Source organism: Schistocerca nitens, chromosome 6, assembly GCF_023898315.1.
Source record: "Schistocerca nitens isolate TAMUIC-IGC-003100 chromosome 6, iqSchNite1.1, whole genome shotgun sequence".
Taxonomy (NCBI): domain Eukaryota; kingdom Metazoa; phylum Arthropoda; class Insecta; order Orthoptera; family Acrididae; genus Schistocerca; species Schistocerca nitens.
The window spans coordinates 28,528,531-28,554,438 of record NC_064619.1 but is presented as its reverse complement, the minus strand read 5'-3'; the positions used below and the strand labels follow the sequence as shown (position 1 = coordinate 28,554,438).

General features: G+C 41.0%; 1 protein-coding gene across 1 annotated transcript in view; it reads left to right on the top strand.

Moving 5' to 3' along the window:
- LOC126262729 (probable G-protein coupled receptor CG31760) overlaps positions 1-25,908 on the top strand; it is a 682,895-nt gene that overhangs the window by 573,675 nt on the left and 83,312 nt on the right. The window lies entirely within an intron of this gene.

Here is a 25,908-nt window from a genome sequence, read left to right as displayed (position 1 = left end):
GGAGTATTAAGGGGATTTTAGGACTTTAGTCCTAGATTGGAACTTTAAGGACATATAGACGACAGAAACTAAAATTTTCTTCTGATACGAGTGAATTCAGAGATACCGTTATTCAGATTTTAAGGTGTGGATTTTGGAAAGTGTCGTGTGCCGTTAGTTGCGAATCTGGACGTAGAGCGCGTGCATATCGGCATTTGCGGACTACTTAGATTCCTCCAGGATAGGAACCTTTTAAATAGACCATCATCCATCACCATACTAATCCTTGAATATAGAGTGAAAGTGAAATACAAGAGTGTTGTGCTTATATCATTTACCTAGTACTAATCAGTGAAGGTTTTACGGAACCAATGCTATTCAGCAGTAAGTCAGCACCATCTAGCGGAAAGCGTAGGCATTAACTAGCACACTAACTGAAGTGAACGTTTGCGTGTTTTGCGGACTGCTTAATATGAACTTTTGTGACTCTTTGACGTCCCCACTCCCTCTGAAAGGTGGTGCAGGCTGTCTTAACCATAAAAGGGGAGAGCTTTAGCCGGGCAAATTATTAAATAAAAGGGATATTTGCAAGACTCGCTGTAATATCAAAACACAAGGCCCGCACCTCATCGGAGATTCGTCGCTGTCACGTCGAGAAATAAAGCCGGAAAACCTTCCGACGATACGTATCTACGAGCAGACGTCGAAGTGGAGTACCTAAAAAGGGAACCACAAGAGAGTTGCGGATGTTTCACGTTATCAAGTAAATATGACAGTAGGCATCGCAAAAAGTACCGATACGTTGCTAAAATCGTTGCTATGGTAAATGGAAAGGAAACGTTGTTCACGCGGTATCCTTTTGGGTAAAATTAGAGGACTAACATGTAAAGAGACCGTGCTACAATTCAGCTGCCTCGAGTGACACGCGAATAAACAATGACATACATATAGCATACAGAATTACAAAGGGCCCCATATTATTAAGTTCTTGTCCTATTCCATTCACATATGAAATAACGGAAAAATGCGGTACATGTGTCACCGTAAGGGCTGCTGTGTCTCTCTTTTTCGTGCGGCCCTTTATGCAAGATATACGCGAGAAATATAGCACTGATTGCCCACTGATTAAACTAGGAAGAATTCCTGTTCACAACGTGACGTGCAAGTACATCCTCTTCTTCCGTTATTTCATGCGTGAAAGGACTAGTAGGGAAACGAAAATAAATTCTTAGTATTTAAAACCCTCCGCCATTCGCCGTACATTGCACTGCAGAGTATATATTTAGACGTTGAACGGTAGGAAAACAATACTTCCCATCAGCTTTGAATCGCCCAGAACCCTACATCGCCCAGAGAGACTTCTCCTCCTTTTGTGTTGGAAGCCGAGCGAATTCATTTGTTAGCCGAGTCTGCTGAGGTATACTTCTCCTCTTACTGTCCAAATAATGTTACATCACTAAAAGATCCGCCTGAAAGGATCATTGAAAGCTCTACAGCCGGTCTGCAGGACGAGTGAGGTCGAAATTTATCCTGATGTGCAATTCCTAAAAGAGACCCGCTGTTCGCCGAACGACGGATTCGCAGTAAATATGCACTACAAAAAGGATGTAGAAAGAAATATCTAGTTTTAATTGCTAGCTTATTTACATCTGTTTCAGTTTGTGAGTTCAAAGGTCACATCTTCATTTAAATGTATACGCTTTGAAAATATGTGTTTAATGAAGGTTGGATTATTTGTAAACATTTGTAAACGGCTGTTCATGTTTATTACCGATAATTACATGAAGTCTGTGTGGAACTGTGCTGTGGCATACTCTAATTCGAGATTAGTTTTCAGTTTAATAATAACTGAAACTTTTCTGATCATGGTTTTGCTCCTAGGTACAATCTCTTATATGTAATAATCAAGTGGTCGCAGCATGACCAAATTCATATTATTCATTTTGTTTGCTGTATAGATACGCACGAATATACACTGAAATACAATTTTTTATCTTTTACACGGCATTTCCCTCATATTAAAACAGACGTGTTTGGAAAAATTACTTTTCTCTGTTTCACAGTTATGCTCTAACAAACTCAAGTTCTACATGCAATCTACATCTACATCTACATCTACATTTATACTCCGCATGCCACCCAACGGTGTGTGGCGGAGGGCACTTTACGTGCCACTGTCATTACCTCCCTTTTCTGTTCCAGTCGCGTATGGTTCGCGGGAAGAACGACTGTCTGAAAGCCTCCCTGCGCGCTCGAATCCCTCTAATTTTACATTCGTGATCTCCTCGGGAGGTATAAGTAGGGGGAAGCAATATATTCGATACCTCATCCAGAAACGCACCCTCTCGAAACCTGGCGAGCAAGCTACACCGCGATGCAGAGCTCCTCTCTTGGAGAGTCTGCCACTTGAGTTTGCTAAACATCTCCGTAACGCTATCACGGTTACCAAATAACCCTGTGACGAAACGAGTCACTCTTCTTTGGATCTTCTCTATCTCCTCCGTCAACCCGATCTGGTACCGCTCCCACACTGATGAGCAATACTCAAGTATAGGTCGAACGAGTGTTTTGTAAGCCACCCCGTTTGTTGATGGACTACATTTTCTAAATACTCTCCCAATGAATCTCAACCTATTACCCGCCTTACCAACAATTAATTTTATATGATCATTCCACTTCAAATCGTTCCGCACGCATACTCCCAGATATTTTACAGAAGTAACTGCTACCAGTGTTTCTTTCCGCTATCATATAATCATACAATAGAGGACCCTTCTTTCTATTTATTCGCAGTACATTACATTGATGCGTTGACTGTAGAATTGACGCAACACTGTGTAATGGTACTTGAGTTACGTAACCTTTGCGGCAGATCACCTGAACCTCTCGATACCAGCAATATTCTACTGTGTTTCTGTAAAGTAGTTGACATATTTATGAGACAACATTCAGATTTGATTTCATTAATGTAGAGGTACTTTGATACATCGATATGTTTATGTTGTAATGATATTATTCTTATGTGTATTCTTTCTTTTGTCACTATGATCTTTGTCGTACTTGTAACTCTGATTTTTGGGCGCGTAAGCGATTATTAGTTAGTTGTTAGAGAGTCGGACCTTGAGAAGGTCAAGTCTTGGACGTCATGTAGGAAAGATGCATATTGTAGCCAGTTTATAAAATGTGAACTTTAACAGTGAGGAAGATGTTTTCAAGCATGTTTTGTATTGTGAAGTGATGTTTTGTGTGTTACGTGATATTACAACGAAAGCAATAAAACGTAAGTGTAGCTTAAATTCGGATTGCTGATTATTTTTTTACATCACCATTGTGCTAACTTCCAAAGGTTTAATCTTCAAGAATGGTTTGTGAAACACATCTATACAACTTTTGAATATAGCAGAATAAAACCTAGGCCTCTTTGCATCCGAGCTTCGAATTATCACCTAGATTTTTGACGATTGAGCCATGATTTTACAACGAGACCAGCGTGGGAAACACGAAAAGATGAGTGCCTAGTTTATTCATTAGTACATGAAATGAGTTTATTAACCGTACTCTAACGACACCTGCCACATAATAACTTTGTTCTTTCCCGAAAATGCAGTATTTAGCAGCGTGAGCAACACCACAATCATTATAAAATTTTTGACCTTTGTTGTGGTAGGGTTGTTAGAACTGGTATCTGATGATCTCTTTCCCAAAGTCGAGCAAACAGGAAATTCATAACGTGAATGTAATATTCTGAAGTGAATCCTAGATGTAATTTTCTTAGATTGGCAAGAGCGGTCATAAAATTCGCCTCTGTTTAACGTTAAAGCAATTTGCAGCTCCTCCTCAGGTCGCGTGCAAATTATATGTATATCGATGACACCAACATATTTTCAAAAGACAGTACATTACGGCATATATTTTCCCGTCACGAGCTAAAACCACGTATCCTTTCAAGGTGAGAGAGGTGTGATAAGAGAAAAGGGGGAACAGTAGCGGAAGATAAACAAGGGATGTTTTCACAGGAGCACATCGCTACCTATAAAATGAGGCATCTGTCGATAAAGATGGGTGATAAGTCATTCTTAGAGAGGGGTTGGTAAAGTGCTTCTCATAAGAATGCGTTCTGCCGAGAGGATGCGTTACCCTGCAAGACATGACAAAATGTTCCATTTCTCACGCAAGCGTCTGTACGCTGAATCGACATCATTCACAGAATCCCTGGAATACGTAAACTGACACGAATATTCACCAGCCTCACGAAGCTCGATGTAATAAGTAGTGGCGTTGCATAATGTTTCTGGGACAATGTGTCCTTGGTGGGTCCAAGAACAAGTAAAACTACTATACGGAACATACTATAAATAGGCCAATCGGGAGAATAGTGCATCCCTTTGTCGAATCTCTTCATTTTTTCTTATTACGGTATCTGGTACACATACTTCACCGTTAATATCAATATCTGATTACTGTGTAAGATACTGTTTAGGCGCTGTTCTTTTGTAACTTCTGTAAAGAATTTGTTAATGACTGAAATATATGACTGTGACTTGAATAAATTAGTCAATACGACAAAGTAGTCATATCCAAAAACAGGACAGCTTCTACTACGAATCTTGTTATTTTAGCCAGCCGTGGTGGCAGAACGGTTCTAGGCGCTCCAGTCTGAAACCGCGCGACCGCTACGGTCGCAGGTTCGAATCCTGCCTCGGGTATGGATGTGTATGATGTCCTTAGGTTAGTCAGGTTTAATTAGTTCTAAATTCTAGGAGACTGATGACCTCAGAAGTTAAGTCCCATAGTGCTCAGAGCGATTTTTTTTTGTTATTTTAGTACTCTTGTCCAACATAAACGATCTTCCTCATGAATAGACAATATGTTTTCTGTGCGTGAGAATGACCGTTCTTGGCACAAACCAATAACAAAATCCAGTAATTCTTCTGAGCAACCATCTTATACAACATTAATTTTTAAAAACATTTACAGCATAAAACATAGCACAGTGGAATACAGTATCAGTCTCTGGTATAATAGACTAAATTACAATTTTTTTTATTTTAGCTGCTTCTTTTTGGACCAGTCACATAGCAAATACAAAATTTACTTCACAAACTTTGTTTTCTTCGTGTTTTTCGTTTTTAGAAAAAAAATGGCTCTGAGCACCATGGGACTTAAGATCTGTGGTCATCAGTCCCCTAGAATTTAGAACTACTTAAACCTAACTAACCTAAGGACATCACACACATCCATGCCCGAGGCAGGATTCGAACCTGCGACTGTAGCAGTCGCGCGGTTCCGGACTGAGCGCCTAGAACCGCTAGACCGCCGCGGCCGGCTTTCGTTTTAAGACACTAATTTATATTTCGCTGACTCATAAGGTGTATAGTCAGTTTTACTGATGGAGTTTCATTTGATATAACTTGGTATTTAGAAATTCATAATTCCATGTTCTCTAACAATTTCTGCACTGGCATCAATCAGTGGAACATTGTGTTCTGATTTACAATACCAAAATTCCTGATTATATATAGGTGTTTAATTCTACTAAATATTTAGTATTGTGACGGCTATTTGCTAAAACATGTCGTTGGTTATTCAAAAATGTAGAATTAATAATGCTTAAACTACATTCCACAGTATTAGGACCGGAATGACTAATATTTAAGAAAATGTGTGAATTATTGAGACATACAGATTTGTGCTTTAATCGAATTGCTTTGGTAACGAAAGTTATGGTAGCATAAACGGTGAAACAAGTATAAATAAATAATGCCTCGTCAAAGCTGTTTCATTGTATTAAGTTTCGGACAATCAAATACCTTGTAGCATCTGACAGAATAATTAAAATACGTCTTTGACACAGCAATGTACGCTAGTTTCACAGGGGAGACAGTGTCATTATTTTACTTTTACTAGTTGAGTTAGATGTGATGCAGAAGGTGAAAATTAATATTGTTATCTTTTGGACCGGTATACTGATAAGACGTGAATATCTGTTATGCGCCATTAAGTACCCTTATTGTGTCTGGAGACACACTACAATAACAAAAACATCGTATTGCTTGTTTCACCGGAGAGGCAGTTTAGGTAATTTAAATCTCTGGCGTCACTTGTACTTTTGCTCGCTGACTTAGATGTGATGGAGTGAGGTGATAATTAACATCATTGTATTTTGAACCAGAGGACTGATAAGCACCAGTAAGTAGTCATTTTGTGTCTAGAGAATCAGAACATCAAAGAACATTCTATTCTGATGAGCAGTACGAAAAGCACAGTCATTATTATTTTATTATCTTTGACATTGCTACTAACTGATACTTATGTTGCTGAGTATTTGATGGATTTCGACGACTATGAAATATCACTTACTGGATCTTGAAATTGAACACATTTTTCCCTCTTAGACATACGTAATTATAAACTTAAACTATTTGGCAATAAGTATTTTTACTTCTCTTAATTAAATTTAAAAGCTTCCCACCGAAAAAAGTTTTTAAAATGTTTTGATGTCTATTTCGGAATACTCGGCAAACGCGGAATACTGTCGTAAAAATGCTGTTAATCACGTAAGTAGGTAAACCATACTATATGTACATAAAATACAGTTCTGAGATTGCACATAATTTAAGCTCTTAAAAGAATTACCTACCAGTAGCAGAAAAAATGTAATTCGATAAGGACTTAGTTAAGTTTAACCTCAAAACAAAATTCCGAAAGAATCACTTGTTTATGTAATACAGGAAATTCATTTTGTATTCATCTGTTTCTATAAGACAGAAATCTAATCTTCGCTCCTGCACAGTCAAGAGGGGCTTTATGGAATACCAAGTATTTCATATTCCATGCCATGCCATCTTTGACTTCACAACAAAACAACAGAGTTGCCCGTATCCACTGCAAAGAAATTGGCCACAGATAACGATCTACGATTGTTCAACTTAATAGACTGACTACTTTTCATCGTTATTCTACATTTAAATGACTGAAATAGATTTTCGAACTCTTTCTTCCGAAAATTTTATCGAACTGTGAAAACAGTTTCTCTGTGGCAGAACTCCACGATGTCAGTAGACAAACCGGTCTCGCTATAGAGCATCACGCGAACATTTTGAAGGATATCATGCTTCTCCTGCTTGGAAGCATCGCTCGAAAAGAAATCATGGTATTTCGTATTGTTCGTCTATTCTACAATACCGGAAGTTCATCTAACTTTTATTGGATTCAGTAAAGACTCAGAGCACATGCTTGAAGAAATAACTTCAATCTAATATTACATATCTTTTTAAATCGATTTCAGATTACAGATATACTTTCAATAACTTCCACTTCTGTGTTACAATTTGTTTTGCCTTGTATCTTGTGGAAGATAAAATTTTACGATTATAATTCGTAACGTATCCAAGCAATTACACGTATGGGAAAGTGTTGTATATTGGGACTTCCGCTCTTAGCCAGAATTGTAAAATTGCGTCATTGACGTTTTATCTGGTGCAGTCTTCTTCTGAAGTTGCAAGGATTACTGTGGAAAATTAAAGTTTTTCCAAATGTAGAAACATTAGATGCAAAATGGTCTTGTATCTATGGACGAATGTTCTGTTGAAATTTAAAAATCGGCAAAACCTTGTCTGCAATGAATTTAATAATCGGTATGTTGCATTATTATTCTACTGCACAACAATACTCAATAAATGAAATCAAGTTATGCTGAAGTTTTATGAAAAGCCAGTTACAGGTTAAACAGGTTAAATGCATTTTGAAAGTGATGCTATTGAGAAGGAACACAATTTTCATTTTCAAGACAGGTAAAATTGTTGAGACATTAGAGAACTTGAGCTAATGTGCAAATATTGCATGTTCCATGGTACCAAACCTTCATGTGTTTCAAGATACAAGGTAGTGCACGAACAACGAAGTATGTCTTTACCATCCAAAAACTTATTTTAAAAGGATACCGAATTTTAGTTGCCATAGAATTCGCTAACTGAAAAGTTAATAGTACATTGCAAATAACATTAATATATCATGCAGCACTTACATGTGTGTAACTACAAACAGATATTGCACAAAATAGAACCTTACGTTTACCAAGAACAAAATCTCTAAAAAATCGCGGAAATTGCTTTTGGCCGTCTGTAACGCTTATTTCTTCATGTTATTCTAAATTCAATCACTAGAGTGAACTAACGACCTAAGAGAATCACTTGTTCCTATGCACACTATCTTCTAACTCTCCCCTACTATTAGAACTATCGCTCTCTTTATTTAAAAAAAATGCAGGTAAAAAACAGAAGGTATTGAAAATAGTTTATGGATACTTCGTTACCGAACTGTGAAATTTATTGAAACGATACCCGTGCAGGAATTGAACTGTGGACAGGTAACATTAATAGGGCAGACATCACGAGCTTTGGAACTCGCCCAATTGTAAATATTATATTTTTCAGGTATTTAATTCACTGAATACATACGTTCCCAGAAAGAAAGCACTCCGCTGTTAGCTGAGGATCTTTCTCTTTTTTTCGAATGTCACTGCTTGATTTAAATAGCAATGAAACGAGTCGCCCTGCAACTAAAATCCATCACACGCTAAGTGAAACATGAAATATGCGGACGGGGAACGCATCTGCCTGGTAAACTGTGATTGATGCCCGGAAAGCAATTTGCTCCGCAGCCGGTTACACGTCACCGCTGTCGATAACAGCCGAGATTAGAAAACCGCTAATGCAATTAATGGCACGCCCCCTGACCTTGCTTGCGAATGTGTGCTGCAAAAATTAGTCTGGAGGTGCGACCTTGGAATTCCGTTTGACAACTGTGAAGCCTGTGAAATTTTCTCCACGACTGTTTTATTTGTACGAGCATTCTAGCTGGTTTAAAACAAAGTTAATTTGACAAAATATTCTTTAAGGTTCGTCGTTGCTACTACATCACAAAACATCGAACATACTATTAGCGGTTTTGGCGCCGTAACGCCAGTTTTTATCCCTAATCAAACACGAATTTAACGTGTCATTACGTACGTAAGCGTTACATATGTTTCGCTTATTTCACAAGGCAGTACCAGTACAGGAGAAAGTTGTACCTGGGGGATACTGTGCCTAGAATCACATAATGTTTCGTAGTCGATGTTTCAATCTATTGTTCGATTTCTGAATCACATCAAGGAGCGCGCTGGAGCTTACCATATGCAATTTGCGGCATTTTCAAATGTTATTGTGAGACTCGAGAGTGCGTGGTTATAGGCGAAACTCTCAAAAGTCTTCCAATGTACAACACTCTCCCGTACCTTTATTAAAGCTAGTTAAGTATCTATACCACAAGAATTGAGAACGACGGTAAACGCTGCATTCAGTTGCCCGCCCTTGTCTGTAGCTACCGAAATCACATATACACACTCGTATGTAATGCAGGATAGACACCGACTGGAAGTGCACCACAGAAATTAAAACAAGGATAGCAATGGCAAAAGAGGCGTTTTATAATAAAAGGAGAATTTTCTGCAGGGGTCTGGACAGAGAACTCAGGAAGAGACTCATAAAATGTCTTGTATGGAGTGTTCTTCTATATGGCGCTGAAACATGGACTATGAGGAAGAAAGACAGAGAAAGGCTGGAGGTTTTTGAGATCTGGACATGGCGGAGGATGGAAAGAATAAGTTGGATGGACAGAGTAAAAAATGAAGAGATATTGAGAAGAGTGGGAGAGAAAAGACAGTTACTAGATGTAATAAAGAGAAGAAAAAGAAATTGTATTTGGCCTATATTAAGAAAGAATGACGGACTGGTAGAAAATGAAGAGATATTGAGAAGAGTGGGAGAGAAAAGACAGTTACTAGATGTAATAAAGAGAAGAAAAAGAAATTGGATTGGGCCTAAATTACGAAAGAATGATGGACTGATAAAAACAGTTTTAGAAGGTTATGAAGAAGGGAAAAGGAAGCGAGGAAGGAAGAGATTCCAGATACTGGATGACATGATGGACGGTACAACATACAGCACCTTAAGAAGGAAGCAATGGATCGCAGAAAATGGAGAGGCAAAAGACCTGCTAATATAGCAGATAACTGATGACGATGATGATGTAATGCTAAGCCGCGTGGGGTAGCCGTGCAGTCTTGACGCCTTCCCACGGCTCGCGCAGCTGCCTCCTGTCGGAGGTTCGAGTCTTCCCTCGGGCATGGGTTTGAGTATTGTCGTTAGCGTAAGTTAGTTATAGTTAAATTAAGTAGTGTGTGAGCCTAGGGACCGATGACCTTAGCGGTTTGGTCCCATAGGAAATTACCACAAATATCCAAAACTTTTATAATGCTAAATTTACCACGAGGTGTCACGAGAGTCAGAACAACCAAATAATAAAAGTAGGTGGAGTGTGCTATGCTGTTTTTAGAGGTACCGCAGGAACATAATGGGTCCTCAGTGAGTTCTAAAGTGGACTACTTTTGGATGTTACTGAATAAAGACATCAGGAAATTTCCCTTCTAAACCTGCCAAAATTGAATATTGGTGATGTGAGTGTGAAGTGGAAACGCAGAGGAACTACCACAGGTAAATGAACAGATTTCATGTACTGATGGATATGGACCGTCGAGCATTTCGGAGGGTGATTGTAAAAAATGGCATGAAATCAGTGAAAGAAAGCACTCGTGAGTTACACTATGCAAACGGAATTGCAGCTAGCACATTTTGTGTAAGGCGTTATAAAGAATGGGGTAAATGGTTTGGGCTTTCCTTCTCAAGCCACATATTTCTGTAGTCAATGATAAGGGGGGACAGGAAGTCAAACGGGCCAACTAGAGCAGCGGAAGCACCACATGACATTTTAATTCCACTGTCTATACTTTCACAAACAAATTCAAAAGACTTAGTCAGGATGATCAGGAAGGATTCAGAATTCACACTTATAGCAGTGGAGGTTCAAAAACATAACAAAATAATTTTTTTTACTTTTGAAATTCCATCACTTTTTTTTCACTTACTATTGGCTGCATTTGTTGCAATAGGTATACTTTTCTTCATAAGTAAGAGATATTCTTCAATTAATTTTGGACGGCATACAAAGCATACTTACAGGTGTATAAAACTTTAGAATTTTCCAAATCTATTAAAACTGTGGTAAAAATTGAGATAATTATCTAGAAAATTTGATTTCTTTCTAAACATGAAGTTTAAAATGTAACAGCTCATTCTTTTTTTCATAAAATAAAGAAATTCTAGAGTTTCATGCACCTGTAAGTATGGTTTATAGGTTGCGCAAAATTCATCGAATAATATCTCTTACTCATAAAGAAAAGTGTACCTATAGCTACAAATGGAGTCAATAGCAAGGGAAAAATGATGAAATTTCACATGTAAAATATTAATTTGGTCTTCTCTTTGATCTTCCTGTGTTATGAATGTGAATCGCGAATCCTGATGGCCATGATGACAAAGTTTTATGAATGTATTTGTAAAAATGTAGACAGTGGAAATTAAAATGTCCTGTGGTGCGTCTCCTGCTCCAAGTCGGCCCGTTTGACGTCCTACCCCCCTTAACCGAAAGTTCAGATCGAGTGAAGAACAACCCCATTGATCACCGGATGACTCGAAAATGGTGATTTGGACTGATGAATCAGCTATACCCTCTGGAAATCCGATGGAAGCTTTCGGTTTGGCGAATGCGTGACGAACTTTACCTGCTTTCACGTGTCATGCTAACAGTGAAGTGCAGAGGAGGTGCAGTGAACAGTACACGCTACTTTTCGTGGATAGGATGTGGTTACCTTACTGCGCTGAGGAAAACGCTAAATGCTGAAGGATAAGAACAGATCTTACACCATTGTGTACTGCATGTAGAAGAGAAACAGTTCGGAGACGATTATTTTTATCATCCTGACAACGGGCGCTGTCGTAAAGCGGCACTGTGGGGCAACGGTTTCTCGGCACTAACATCCATGAATTCAATTAGCTTGTCTGGAGTATCGACCTTTATTTAAACCCTTGCAACACTTCTGGCATGAGTTATAATGTCGACTTAGGACCAGAACCTAGTGTCCAGCATTGAACCATCTCTGGTTTTAGCTTGTAAGCAAGAGTGGGTTACCATTCCTCCTCAGATATTCAGACACGCCACTGAAAGCGTCTTCAGTAGATTTCAAGGCGTCTTACGCGCGAGGGATGTACACGACGCTAAATTAACGTCCACTAACAGGTGTTCTGATACTTTTCATCAGACAGCGAAATTACACTGAGTTTGATTCAATATCATCGTAGCTTCCGAAACACTAGTCTATTATGACATGATAAAACTGTTTGTGAAGCAATTTATGGTTCTATAATTCTGGACCGGGATCATACAGGTAGAAAAGATAGGCTATCGATCTTCAGTAAATTTCTAAAAGTTGGATAGTGGCGATAGTTCACTATAACGTCGAGAGTGAGGTTTCGTAGAGCTGAGCGGTGTGCTAGATACCAAATTAAAAAACAACCTATTTTACAATATTTTAGAATTTCTGGGCTTACAGTCTATATTCCACAAACCAGCTGCTTTCTGATTTCAGCCGGAGAGGTGACGGGAGAGAGGCGTTACTAGCATTAGGTTGATAGTGTGGTTGCTTCACATCGTCATTATGCAAATTATGCGTTGTTAGATAGTAAAGTTGACCCATTCACACATGGTAGTTGCTGATGACAGCTGCACTGCCCACTTTACTCTTCGCCCCCTTGATACTACTCGGTACTGCTCGGTTCTGTCCCTTATTTGTTCTTCCAACACTGTTGGCTGTAGGTTATCAGTGATACACAGCAGTATGGGTAGATTTACTGATGAAGGTTTCAGATGTTTCGGATGTAAAAGTATCGTGTCTGGGTTGCCATCGCTCCAGGTGTGAAAACGCCATTTCTTGTTCCCTACTCAGAAATTCGATTTCAAAGGGGCCAGGGCACATCTTTAACATCTGCCCAGTTAATTTAGATATACGCAAATTTAGGTGAATAATGTGATTCTCTAAGTCAGCAGGCATAGATCCGAAAGTGGGGGATTTGCATACTAAGTAAATAGGAAAATTTCTAACACTACAGCACCCAAGTATACACCCAAAAGATTGTTTATTACACTGACACACACAGTGGTTACGGTTACTACAAGCCACACCACAAGTTGGGAAACGGGGACAAATTTCTAGTAGTTTACTGTCGAGTTGAGATTTCCAGAAATGTTTTATTCGTATCTTACAGAAACTAGCAGTACGGCAATAAAGAGCCTTTTAAACACGCCGCTAACGGCAATGAAGTAATTTATAGCAATACAACAATTTAAAGAAATTCAAAGAACATTAGTAAACAGGCTACTAAAGTAAATACAGAACTTTGTTAATAAAGTACGGTGAGGTAGTGAAGCTACCAACACCGCCAATAAAAAAATTAAACAGGTCTCAGCAAACACACGATTAATGGCAAAAAAAGGAATTTACAAACTTGGAGGAATTTAAAAAACTTTTTAACAAAAGTGTCCTGGAATATCATTAGAATATAACAGATATGACGGACCCGTGTAAGGCGGCCACAAATCACCCACTCAGGGATGCTCAGGCTAGACAGAATACTGACCAATTAAAATACGCCCGTAAACACAATTGACACTCTCAGGCTCGTCACTGCACCGACTTTTAGCCAGCGAAAACTTGTTATAAGATGGCTTAACTTGCTGACAGAATTAGAGCTAACCTCGTGCAGCCGGCCGAAGTGGCCGTGCGGTTAAAGGCGCTGCAGTCTGGAACCGCGAGACCGCTACGGTCGCAGGTTCGAATCCTGCCTCGGGCATGGATGTTTGTGATGTCCTTAGGTTAGTTAGGTTTAACTAGTTCTAAGTTCTAGGGGACTAATGACCTCAGCAGTTGAGTCCCATAGTGCTCAGAGCCATTTGAACCATTTTGAACCATAACCTCGTGCAAGGAAACATTACACCGCACAGTCCTGAATGAGCGACCATATGATCAACCAACAAGAAGCATGAATTTACTCATAACACACGACAGAATAGCGAAACAATTAAACTGCCAAAACTACACCTCCCATCGGACAGTAACGAGAGGAGGAGGAAAGATCACTGTCTTCAATTACACCGTTGCCGGGGACAGGAAACGCGGTCGCCGGAGGCCAAGAGGCAGAAGAGACGCTAGTTACACAAATTATTTCTTAATGATTAAACCTTCCACGAACTTATCTTGCAATTATGCTCGAACAGGCAGTACGCGACCTCCGATGGGAAGGATCCACACATCCGACCGCGTACGCGTAGCCAACGTTCCCAACACGCCACGGTCACGCGACAACACGCTCTGTCACCGGAGTTCACGTTTTCTCTGCAACGTTGACAGGTAGTGACCGCTCCTTCGTGTTAGGTGTCTCCTTTTAAACTCCAGTTTTGAAACGGAGGATTTAAAGAAGCTTGTTAACGTCCCACCAAGGCGAAATGAACAGCAACTACTCGTGGGGAGATTTTGTATACAACCAACACGCGGGAAGCTCTTCCGTCAACTCGACCCGCTCCTTACACACAACCGTCATACATCACGTGTTGACTCGGTACAACCGACCACGCCTGCTTCGTGCTGGAGACCACACTGCCCTCCAGTGTCCACCACACTCTCTCCGCGCAACGCCCATACTTCCGCGCCACCGCACGAGGTTGCAACCGGAAGCAAAAACACATATATCGATAGCAGCGGGAAAAGACAACCAAGCAGCCACTTAATGACAGACAACATATCAAACAAACATGTCAGGGGAAGAAAAGGAAAACCAATGCAATCTAAACACAAGGTGTAGCACGAGTCGATACAGGACTCACACACTTATTAGAAGATAGAGAGAAACAATGAATAACTGTATTCATGTAACTGGTTATTCTGGATAACAGAGTTACTGGCCTGTCTGCCACATAGGCCCAGTGAGCTAAAACTCGATCTGAGGCATACGTTGTTGTTGTTGTTGTGGTCATCAGTCCTGAGACTGGTTTGATGCAGCTCTCCATGCTACTCTATCCTGTGCAAGCTTCTTCATCTCCCAGTACCTACTGCAAACTACATCCTTCTGAATCTGCTTAGTGTATTCATCTCTTGGTCTCCCCCTACAATTTTTACCCTCCACGCTGCCCTCCAATACTAAATTGGTAATCCCTTGATGCCTCAGAACATGTCCTACCAACCGATCCCTTCTTCTGGTCAAGTTGTGGCACAAACTCCTCCTCTCCCCAATCCTATTCGGTACCTCCTCATTAGATATATGATCTACCCATCTAATCTTCAGCATTCTTCTGTAGCACCAAATTTCGAAAGCTTCTATTCTCTTCTTGTCCAAACTATTTACCGTCCATGTTTCACTTCCATGCATGGCTACACTCCATACAAATACTTTCAGAAATGACTTCCTGACACTTAAATCTATACTCGATGTTAACAAATTTCTCTTCTTCAGAAACGCTTTCCTTGCCATTGACAGTCTACATTTTATATCCTCTCTACTTCGACCATCATCAGTTATTTTGCTCCCCAAATAGCAAAACTCCTTTACTACTTTAAGTGTCTCATTTCCTAATCTAATACCCTCAACATCACCCGACTTAATTCGACTACATTCCATTATCCTCGTTTTGCTTTTGTTGATGTTCATCTTATATCCTCCCTTCAAGACACCATCCATTCCGTTCAACTGCTCTTCCAAGTCCTTTGCTGTCTCTGACAGAATTACAATGTCATCGGCGAACCTCAAACTTTTTATTTCTTGTCCATGGATTTTAATACCTACTCCGAATTTTTCTTTTGTTTCCTTTACTGCTTGCTCAATATACAGATTGAATAACATCGGGGAGAGGCTACAACCCTGTCTCACTCCTTTCCCAACCACTGCTTCCCTTTCATGCTCCTCGACTCTTATAACTGCCATCTGGTTTCTGTACAAATTGTAAATAGCCTTTCGCTCCCTGTATTTTACCCCTGCTACCTTCAGAATTTGAAAGAGAGTATTCCAGTTAACGTTGTCAAAAGCTTTCTCTAAGTCTACAAATGCTAGAAACGTAGGTTTGCCTTTTCTTAATCTTTCTTCTAAGATAAGTCGTAAGGTCAGTATTGCCTCACGTGTTCCAGTATTTCTATGGAATCCAAAATGATCTTCCCCGAGGTCCGCTTCTACCAGTTTTTCCATTCGTCTGTAAAGAATTCGTGTTAGTATTTTGCAGCTGTGGCTTATTAAACTGATTGTTCGGTAATTCTCATATCTGTCAACACCTGCTTTCTTTGGGATACGTTCACGCCACGAAATCCTGACAGAAACCGTCACTGGAAACACGGTGGTGAATGATAACGAAAATCATGCACTCAGTACATGTTCTCTGATCGGAGATTGGCGATAGTATCAGGTGTGGAACAGCCTCACCTATATCGCTGTGCCGCATCAAGTGTTCACCACGAAATCTCAAATGCTGTGATGAACAGTGCTGACGTTGATGTGGCTCAGCTGAGAAGGGGAGAGCGCGTCGCGACAGCTGCAAATGCGGCCTCTGCTGGTCCGCTTATCTGCACTGCTGTCCACCTCAAGTCCCTCAACTCAAGTCCGTAGTCCAGTATCCGACCCCTCAACAGCAAGCCCGGGTCCGAATGTCTGACTACCCGCGCCTACGAACGGCGACTGAATTTCCCAAAAATGTGTCTCCTTCTTCTCTGGACTGCACTTCATTTCACGGCAAGCAGCGTCTTTTGCCAATAGAGAAATTGCAAAAGAACTGTGGTGCAATAGCAAGTTGTCCCTGCAGATCAGAGTCACACCCATGATGCATCATCTTCAGCCATCACTCAAGCCATAGAGCCATGTCCTACTACTAATTAAGATTTGCCATCGCTACGTGCTTGTGACGTCACCTTCACGCCCATGGCAGTAGCCTCGCTCCCGAGGGCTTACAAAAGGAGGAAAATGATACAGGGCTACCTCGTTCTTTTGTGGCCTAGGTTTTTCGAAAATACGTGATGGCAGTCTTCAAAGCTGCTTGCAAAAATGCATAAACAGCCCTGGCCTAATTTTCGTTGTACCTGCGCCATGGGATTACCCCACAAACCCAGAGATTCTAGATAGTGACAGTGCCTGGGCGCTTTGGAAGCCCTCGTCCCACGAATTTGCCTCCAGATCCTCCGGTCTCCCCCGCACAGACCTGCGCTCGGCAAACTATCCTTTTCTTTCCAGATTCAACTCCACTGCAGTTAGGCTTCTCACAATGCCAATAACATTCAAAATGTCTCAGTATTTCATTTTGTGAGAGGAAAGAATATTTACATAGGACACCATACTGCCAGTGACTGTGGTACACGCTCATTAGGAAAGTATTCATAGCAATCCACGTCCTCTCCTTTCTCTAAATTGTGTAATCGATGAAGGAGTAAAAATGAAACAGGCAGGCAAATTTGCATCCCTCGTTTCCTGTTCTCAGAACACAATGGCGTTATTCTGCAGCTCTTTCATAAGATTCAGTGACTCCTTATACGAGGTGCACGTTGGTCAAATCTTTACCATCGAAGTCCGCCCCCGGTAGCTGAGGGGTCAGCGAGACAGACTGTCAATTCTAAAGGCACAGGTTCCATTCCCGGCTGGGTCGGAGATTTTCTCCGCTCAGGGACTGGGTGTTGTGTTGTCCTAATCATCATCATTTCATCCCCATCGACGTGCTAGTCGCCGAAGTGGCGTCAAATCGAAAGACTTGCACCAGGCGAGCTGTCTACCCTACGAGAGGCCCTCGTCACACGCCATTATTATTATTATTTTACCATCAAAACTAACCTCATTGTTGTGTATCACAGTGAATTATGTAGCAGATGGTAACATTCATCCTATCATATTTTCAAGTTATGGCACCTGTGGTCTAGTGGTAGCATCTTCGACTAGAAGTCGAAACGTCCTGGGTCCCAGGTTCGAAACTTGCCACTCTTTTAAATTTAAATACAAATCGTCACCAATGGCGGCTGAAGAGTGGATCTGCCAGTTGCCCTGTCAAAAAGAGTGGAGACGTTTATTACACACTTTCGCCCTTGAAATGGGCGCCTGCCCCTAAAAGGCGGAAGAATCATAAATGATAACAGGCATGATGATGCAGAATTCAACAGAAATCACTGCATTAAAGATACATAATGTGTATCCACAGGACATGTGGCCTGTAATTGAAGAAGCGTCATGATGATATCTCCATTGGCAGAAGACTCCGGGCTTTTCCCCCCTTCGGATCTCCGGGAAGGAACTGCCAAGTGGGAGGTGAGCATGAGAGAAAGGCCGAATAATCGACGAAAGTGTGGAATTCCATGAACATTGGCGTGCCATCTCAGAAGTTTGATCATGATAGGAAAGCTATAACATCTGGAAAGGGAAATGCTAACGCTCAGTCTAGATATATTAGTGATCAGTGAAATGGAATGGAAAAGAGACAGGGATTTATGGCCAGAGAATTATAGGGTAATATCAACATCAGCATAAAATGGTTTAACAAAAGTGAGATTAATTACGCATAGGAAAGTAGGGTAGAAAGTGAACTACTGCGAGCAATGATAGGGTTCGTGTCATCAAAATCATCTGCATACGGACACTGATAACCATAGTTGAGGTGTGCATGCTGACGTCGCAAGCAGAAGTTGGTGTGGTAGAGAAACTACATGCCGATATTGAACGTATAAGTTAGTCCATAAAGGAAGACGAATATTTAATAGTCATGGGGGACTGTAATGCGTATGCTCTGTTCAACAGTCACAAAAGGAGGAACTACACCTAGAAAAGGCCGAGGAACCGGGAAATTTGAGTTTGGCGTTTCCTTACAGAAGTATTTCCAAAAATAGCTGTTTTGAAATGTCTTTTAACGATATATTTGTAAAGATATATTTTTAAAGATGTTATTACAGTGGGTTTTAGTGATGTACATTCAAATTGAGGTAGATATAGGATGTCGAAACAAGAATTCATTGCCCCTACTTTTTTTAACCAAAGTGCGGCAGTAAATGCGAAGTCAACATATCCGTGCCCAAGGCTGGTGTTGTTTGGAACGGCCCTGCTTTATCTGCTACTAGCTCCACAGCATGGAGCTGCTGTCTGTTTTTGAGGACGGCCGTTGCGCTTCCTTGTCCAACGAAGTGTGATTTGTGTTCTATGAAACAAAGGGCCAATGTCAATCGAAATTCACATGGAACTGCAGCCCACGTATGGGGAACTGTATCTTACTTTGATGAGATGCATGAGGTGGTGGTGTGCATTCGCAAAAGGCTAAGAAGACTTAGGTGACAACGACATTTCCCCCGTGCCTGCAGTGGCGGAAACGCGTCGGTGTGTGCACATTCCTCGGGAGCTTCGTGTTTCGTATGAGAGTGTTGGAGACATCATTCACAGACCCACCGGGTGAGGTGGCGCAATGGTTAGCAGCACACTGGACTTGCATTCGGGAGGACGACGGTTCAATCCCGTCTCCGGCCATCCTGATTTAGGTTTTCCGTGATTTCCATAAATCGCTTCAGGCAAATGCCGGGATGGTTCCTTTGAAAGGGCACGGCCGATTTCCTTCCCCATCCTTCCCTCACCCGAGCTTGCGCTCCGTCTCTAATGACCTCGTTGTCGACGGTACGTTAAACACTAACCTCTTCCTCCCTCCATTCACAGACCTCAAGTCGGTGGATGCCTAAGCAGCTGGATGACGTGACGAAAGGTTAGGGAATGATTGACTCACAAAATAATGTTCGACGCTGTGCGGAGGAGGTTGTAGTTTCCTGGACCGCATTTTTACTGGCGATGAAAGGGGGATACAGCGATTCACACCGGAATCGAAGCAGCGGAGCATGTGTGGACACTTCCGGCTTCACCTTTGACAGCAAGAATTCTTCTGTTCAGTGCCATCTGTTGAGAAAGTGATGTTAACAGTCTTCACTGATCTGCGTGGTTCGCAAATTATGGATTTCGTGCCTTCAGTTGCATCCACCAATGCCGACCGTTATTTTTCCGTGCTGTCACGTCTGCGGGCTGCCATCAGGAAGAAGCATCATGGAATTTTAGATGTGGGTAACGTGGCTATCCTCCACGAACATTCGAGACCACATGTGGGAATCAGATACTGAGTTGTAAGGTGTACACAGGAGCAGATATTACTGAGATCATAATGTAGTAGTGATGAAAAGTAGGCTGAAGTTTAATGGATAAGTTAGGAAGACTCTATACGCTAAGAAGAGGGATACGGTAGTACTAAAGAGTGACGAGATACGCTTGAAGTTCTCTAAGGCTATGGATATAGCAATAAGGAAAAGTTCAGTAGGCAGTACAGTTGGACAGGAATGGAGATCTCTAAAAAGGGTAATCCTAGAAGTTGGAAAGGAAAACATAGTGACACAGAAGACAACTGCGAAGAAACGATAGGTAACAGGAGAAACACTTGAGTTGATCGGTGAAAGAAGGAAGTAGATAAATGTTCAGGGAAATTCAGGATTAGAGGAATACATGTCGAAGAGGAATGAAAATAGGAAGTGCAGGGAAGCTAAGAAGGAATAGCTACATGAAAAATGTGATGAAATGGAAGAAAAAAATGACTGTCGGAATATTGGCTCAGCAAATAGAAAAGGCAAAAGACAACCTCCGCCAAATTAAAACCTAGAATGGTAACATTAAGACTGAAACGACAGCTCCCCTGTTAAACGCAGAGGAGAGAGCGCATGAGCGGGAACAATTAATTGATGCTCTCTATGAGGGGGAAGATTTGTCTGATGTGACAGAATAAGAAACAGTACTCGATTTAGAAGAAATGGGCGATCCACTATCGGAATAAGTATTCCAAAGAGCTTTGGAGCACTTCTACATCTACATCTACATTCATACTCCGCAAGCCACCCAACGGTGTGTGGCGGAGGGCACTTTACGTGCCACTGTCATTACCTCCCTTTCCTGTTCCAGTCGCGTATGGTTCGCGGGAAGAACGACTGTCTGAAAGCCTCCGTGCGCACCCTAATCTCTCTTTTACATTCGTGATCTCCTCGGGAGGTATAAGTAGGGGGAAGCAATATACTCGATACCTCATCCAGAAACGCACCCTCTCGAAACCTGGCGAGCAAGCTACACCGCGATGCAGAGCGCCTCTCTTCCAGAGTCTGCCACTTGAGTTTGCTAAACATCTCCGTAACGCTATCACGGTTACCAAATAACCCTGTGACGAAACGCGCCGCTCTTCTTTGGATCTTCTCTATCTCCTCCGTCAACCCGATCTGGTACGGATCCCACACTGATGAGCAATACTCAAGTATAGGTCGAACGAGTGTTTTGTAAGCCACCTCCTTTGTTGATGGACTACATTTTCTAAGCACTCTCCCAATGAATCTCAACCTGGCATCCGCCTTACCAACAATTAATTTTATATGATCATTCCACTTCAAATCGTTCCGCACGCATACTCCCAGATATTTTACAGAAGTAACTGCTACCAGTGTTTGTTCCGCTATCATATAATCATACAATAAGGGATCCTTCTTTCTATGTATTCGCAATACATTACATTTGTCTATGTTAAGTCAAGAAAAATAGCATCTACCTGGGAGCCTGTATCTAATATTTTCTGGGTCTCATGAACAAATAACGAGAGTTGGGTCTCACACGATCGCTGTTTCCGGAATCCATGTTGATTCCTACATAGTAGATTCTGGGTTTCCAAAAACGACATGATACTCGAGCAAAAAACATGTTCTAAAATTCTACAACAGATCGACGTCAGATATATAGGTCTATAGTTTTGCGCATCTGCTCGACGACCGTTCTTGAAGACTGGGACTACCTGTGCTCTTTTCCAATCATTTGGAACCCTCCGTTCCTCTAGAGACTTGCGGTACACGGCTGTTAGAAGGGGGGCAAGTTCTTTCGCATACTCTGTGTAGAATCGAATTGGTATCCCGTCAGGTGCAGTGGACTTTCCTCTGTTGAGTGATTCCAGTTGCTTTTGTATTCCTTGGACACTTATTTCGATGTCAGCCATTTTTTCGTTTCTGCGAGGATTTAGAGAAGGAACTGCAGTGCGGTCTTCCTCTGTGAAACAGCTTTGGAAAAAGGTGTTTAGTATTTCAGCTTTACGCGTGTCGTCCTCTGTTTCAATGCCATCATCATCCCGGAGTGTCTGGATATGCTGTTTCGAGCCACTTACTGATTTAACGTAAGACCAGAACTTCCTAGGATTTTCTGTCAAGTCTGTACATAGAATTTTACTTTCGAATTCACTGAACGCTTCTCGCATAGCCCTCCTTACGCTAACTTTGACATCGCTTAGCTTCTGTTTGTCTGAGAGGTTTTGGCTGCGTTTAAACTTCGAGTGAAGCTCTCTTTGCTTCCGCAGTAGTTTCCTACTTAAGATCAAATAAGGCAGTAGGGTTAGGTAACATTCCATCAGGATTTCTGAAATCGTTGAGGAAGTCGCAACAGGACGACTGTTCACATTGGCGTGAATAGTCTGGCACATTCCATCTGACTTTCGGAAAAATGTCGTCCACGGGATTCCTAAGACTGCAAGAGGTGGCAAGTGCGAGAATTATCGAACAATCAGCTTAACAGCTCATGCATTCAAGTTGATGAAAAGAACAATAAGCAGAATAATGGAAACGAAAATTGAGGATGAGCCAGATCACTTTGGCTTTAGGAAAGGTAAAGGCACCAGAGACGCAATTCTGACTTTGCGGCTGATAATCGATACAAGGCTGAAGAAAAATCAAGACACGTTCATAGGATTTGTAGACCTGGAAAAAGCGTTCTACAGTGTAAAATGGTACAAGATATTCGAAATTCTGAGAAAAATAGGGGTGATCTATAGGTATAGACGGGTAATATACAATATGTACAAGAGCCAAGAGGTGATAACAAGGATTGACGACCAAGGACGAAATGATCGGATTAAAAAGGGTGTAAAACAGGAATGTAGTTTTTCGCAGTACTGTTCAATATGTACACCTTAGAAGCAATGATGGAAATATAAGTAAAATTGGAAATTCAGGGTGAAAGGATGTCAGTGAAACGATTCGCTGATGATATAGCTATTCTGAGTGAAAGTGAAGAAGAAGTACATGATCTGCTGAATGGAATAAACAGTCTAATGTGTACAGAATATGGACTGAGAGTAAATCGAAGAAAGACGATAGTAATGAGAATTAACGGAAATGAAATGAGCGAGAAACTTAACGTCAGGATTGATGGTTCACGAAGTACGTCAAGTTAAGTTATTCTGCTTCGTAGGCAGTAAAATAACCAATGACGGACAGAGCAAGGAGCACATCAAAAGCAGACTAGCACTGGAAAAAAGGGCATTCCTCGCCAAGAGAATTGGAATTTACGGTAAGGACTATGGGACCAAACTGCTGAGGTCTTCGGGCCTTAGGCTAACGCACTACTTGTTGTTGTTGTGGTCTTCAGTCCTGAGACTGGTTTGATGCAGCTCTCCATGCTACTCTATCCCGTGCAAGCTGCTTCGACTCCCAGTACTTAATGCAACCTACATCCTTCTGAATCTGCTTAGTGTATTCATCTCTTGGTCTCCCTCTACGATTTTTACCTTCCACGCTGCCCTCCAATGCTAATTTTGTGATGCCTTGATGCCTCAGAACATGTCATACCAAGCGGTCATTTCTTCTTGTCAAGTTGTACCACAAACTCCTCTTCTCTCCTATTCTATTCAATACAGATAGGAACATGAACTGTGGGACAATCGGAACGGAAGATAACTGAAGCATTCGAGATGTGGTGCTACAGATGAATGTTGAAAATAAGGTGGACTGGTAAGGTATAAGATGACGAGGTTCTGCGCAGAATCAGAGAGGAAAGTAATATGTGAAAAATGCTGACAAGGAGAAGGGACAGGATGATAGGACATCTGTAAGACATAAGGGAATCACTTCCATGGTATCAGAGTGAGCTGTAGAGGTAAAAACTTTAGAGTAAGACAGAAACTGGAATACATCCAGGAAATAACTGAGTACGTAAGTACTATTCTGAGATGAAGAGGTTGGCACAGGAGAGGAATTCGTCGCGGATCGCATCAAACCAGACAGAAGTCTGGTGACCGAAAAAAAAAATCTGCAAGTCAATACCGCCTTTGCCCTGGAGTCCTTTCGCTGGGAGAGTATGGATACTCGACACACAGTCCATACCTGCCCCCCCCCCGAATAACCAATAACTTCCACGTTTTCGGTTCACTGAAGAAGTCACTGGCAGGACACCGATTCGCGTGCAATAATGAAGTCAAGGTAAGTCAGCAGGACGAATTCTACTACAGGCGCATGTCAGATTAAATACTGCTGCCGTACATAGGTCTTAACTTGTGTGCGGACTGTGTGTTAATATAGAGTAAGGTACACAGAATAGTGCGTATACTTGTGATTACCTGAATGTACCTCATTTCGGCTTATAAAAAATAGCGGCGAAGGCTGTCTGGATCACCTTCGTATTCTGGACCTTAACACGCTCAATACAAATACTACGTTATGTTTTGGAATGACATGACAAACACTTACATAATCAACTTAATATCTGACATCAGCAATGTAACCAGCTAATTATCTTCAACGTAAGTTATCAGACTATAAACTGAGTGCGCTCCTCTGCGTCAATATATGTCTCCATATTCTAACAGTTTGTAGATTCCACAGTGTAGGTTCCACAGTTTCTGACGATGCGCTAGTAAATTGAGCAGAACTAGTAAAAAAATATTGAGTGCAACTTTTGGCTGTCCCGAAAAACTTAAAATGAAGCTTTTTAAAAAATATTTGTCTTTGTTTCTGTCTGACTGAAAACGTATGCTCTATTTTTTGAGTGTGTATTAATACGTACTAGAAGTTTGTTTGTTAGCTTTGATTTTAAGTTCTTTAGGTGGCTTTTTGTGATCAGTTTACTGCCTTGCATACTTATTTAACACCCCCTACCTCCTAGTCTATGCCTACATTATTAACTAATACACTTCCCCCTTTATCCAAGCGATATATTTACATATTATTATAAATAACATAACACAAGACACATTGCTGCACAGAAAATTTGCATGCATACCCCACATCTTCATGTAATAAAAACATATCTGCTACTTTAAGTATAGAAAAAAAAATCTTTCCTCAATAACGTATGAATATTGTAAATATGTTTGACTGCAGACAGCTGATTGTCTTTTAAATGTATAAAACGACATGTGTGTGGTAAATTCAACCTACTTTTTGTGCTTAAAAAGGATTAATTTGCAATACAATTGTATCCTCAGAGAAAATGCTTGTCTTCGTGGAATGTAAAGTATAGCGAAAACACAGCGTCAATATCGAATAGCTGTTTTCCGTCAAAAAACAACTTCTCCCTTCTCTTTAATCGGTTTATGCATAAATGTAAGGAAATAGAAATTTTCTCTAAACTATCTGGAAGAAGAGGTATGTATCAGATGACAAAAAGTGTCAGATTGATAGGAACTGTGTTAAGACATTAAGGAATAACTTCAATAGTACCAGAAAGATCCGAAGATGGCAAATGTTGTAGGGTAAGACAGAGTTAGGAATATAAACAGCAAATAACTGGAGACAAAGTGCAAGGGCTAGTGAGAAACAAGGATATTACGACAGGAGAGGAAAAGGTGGTAGCTCGCTTGAAACCAGTGAGAAGACTAGTAGCACAAGAAAAAAAAAACAATAACATAGATCAACGTATGGCACTGTGGTAGAAAATTCCGATTTGTGGTGTGCTGTAGTGGTTTTACCGTGTGACAAGACGTCACATTCATCGTATGCATTCAGTGTGAAATTTGACAGCAACTCATTGTTTATCTATAATTCCGAATTTTGTCTCTGAGGGCCAGCATGCACCCCTTCATTATTAGTCGTAAACACTAAATCGTATAAGAACCCGCCTTTGCTGGAGAAAATGTTTGTTGACCGCTAGTTATTATTGCTTACGA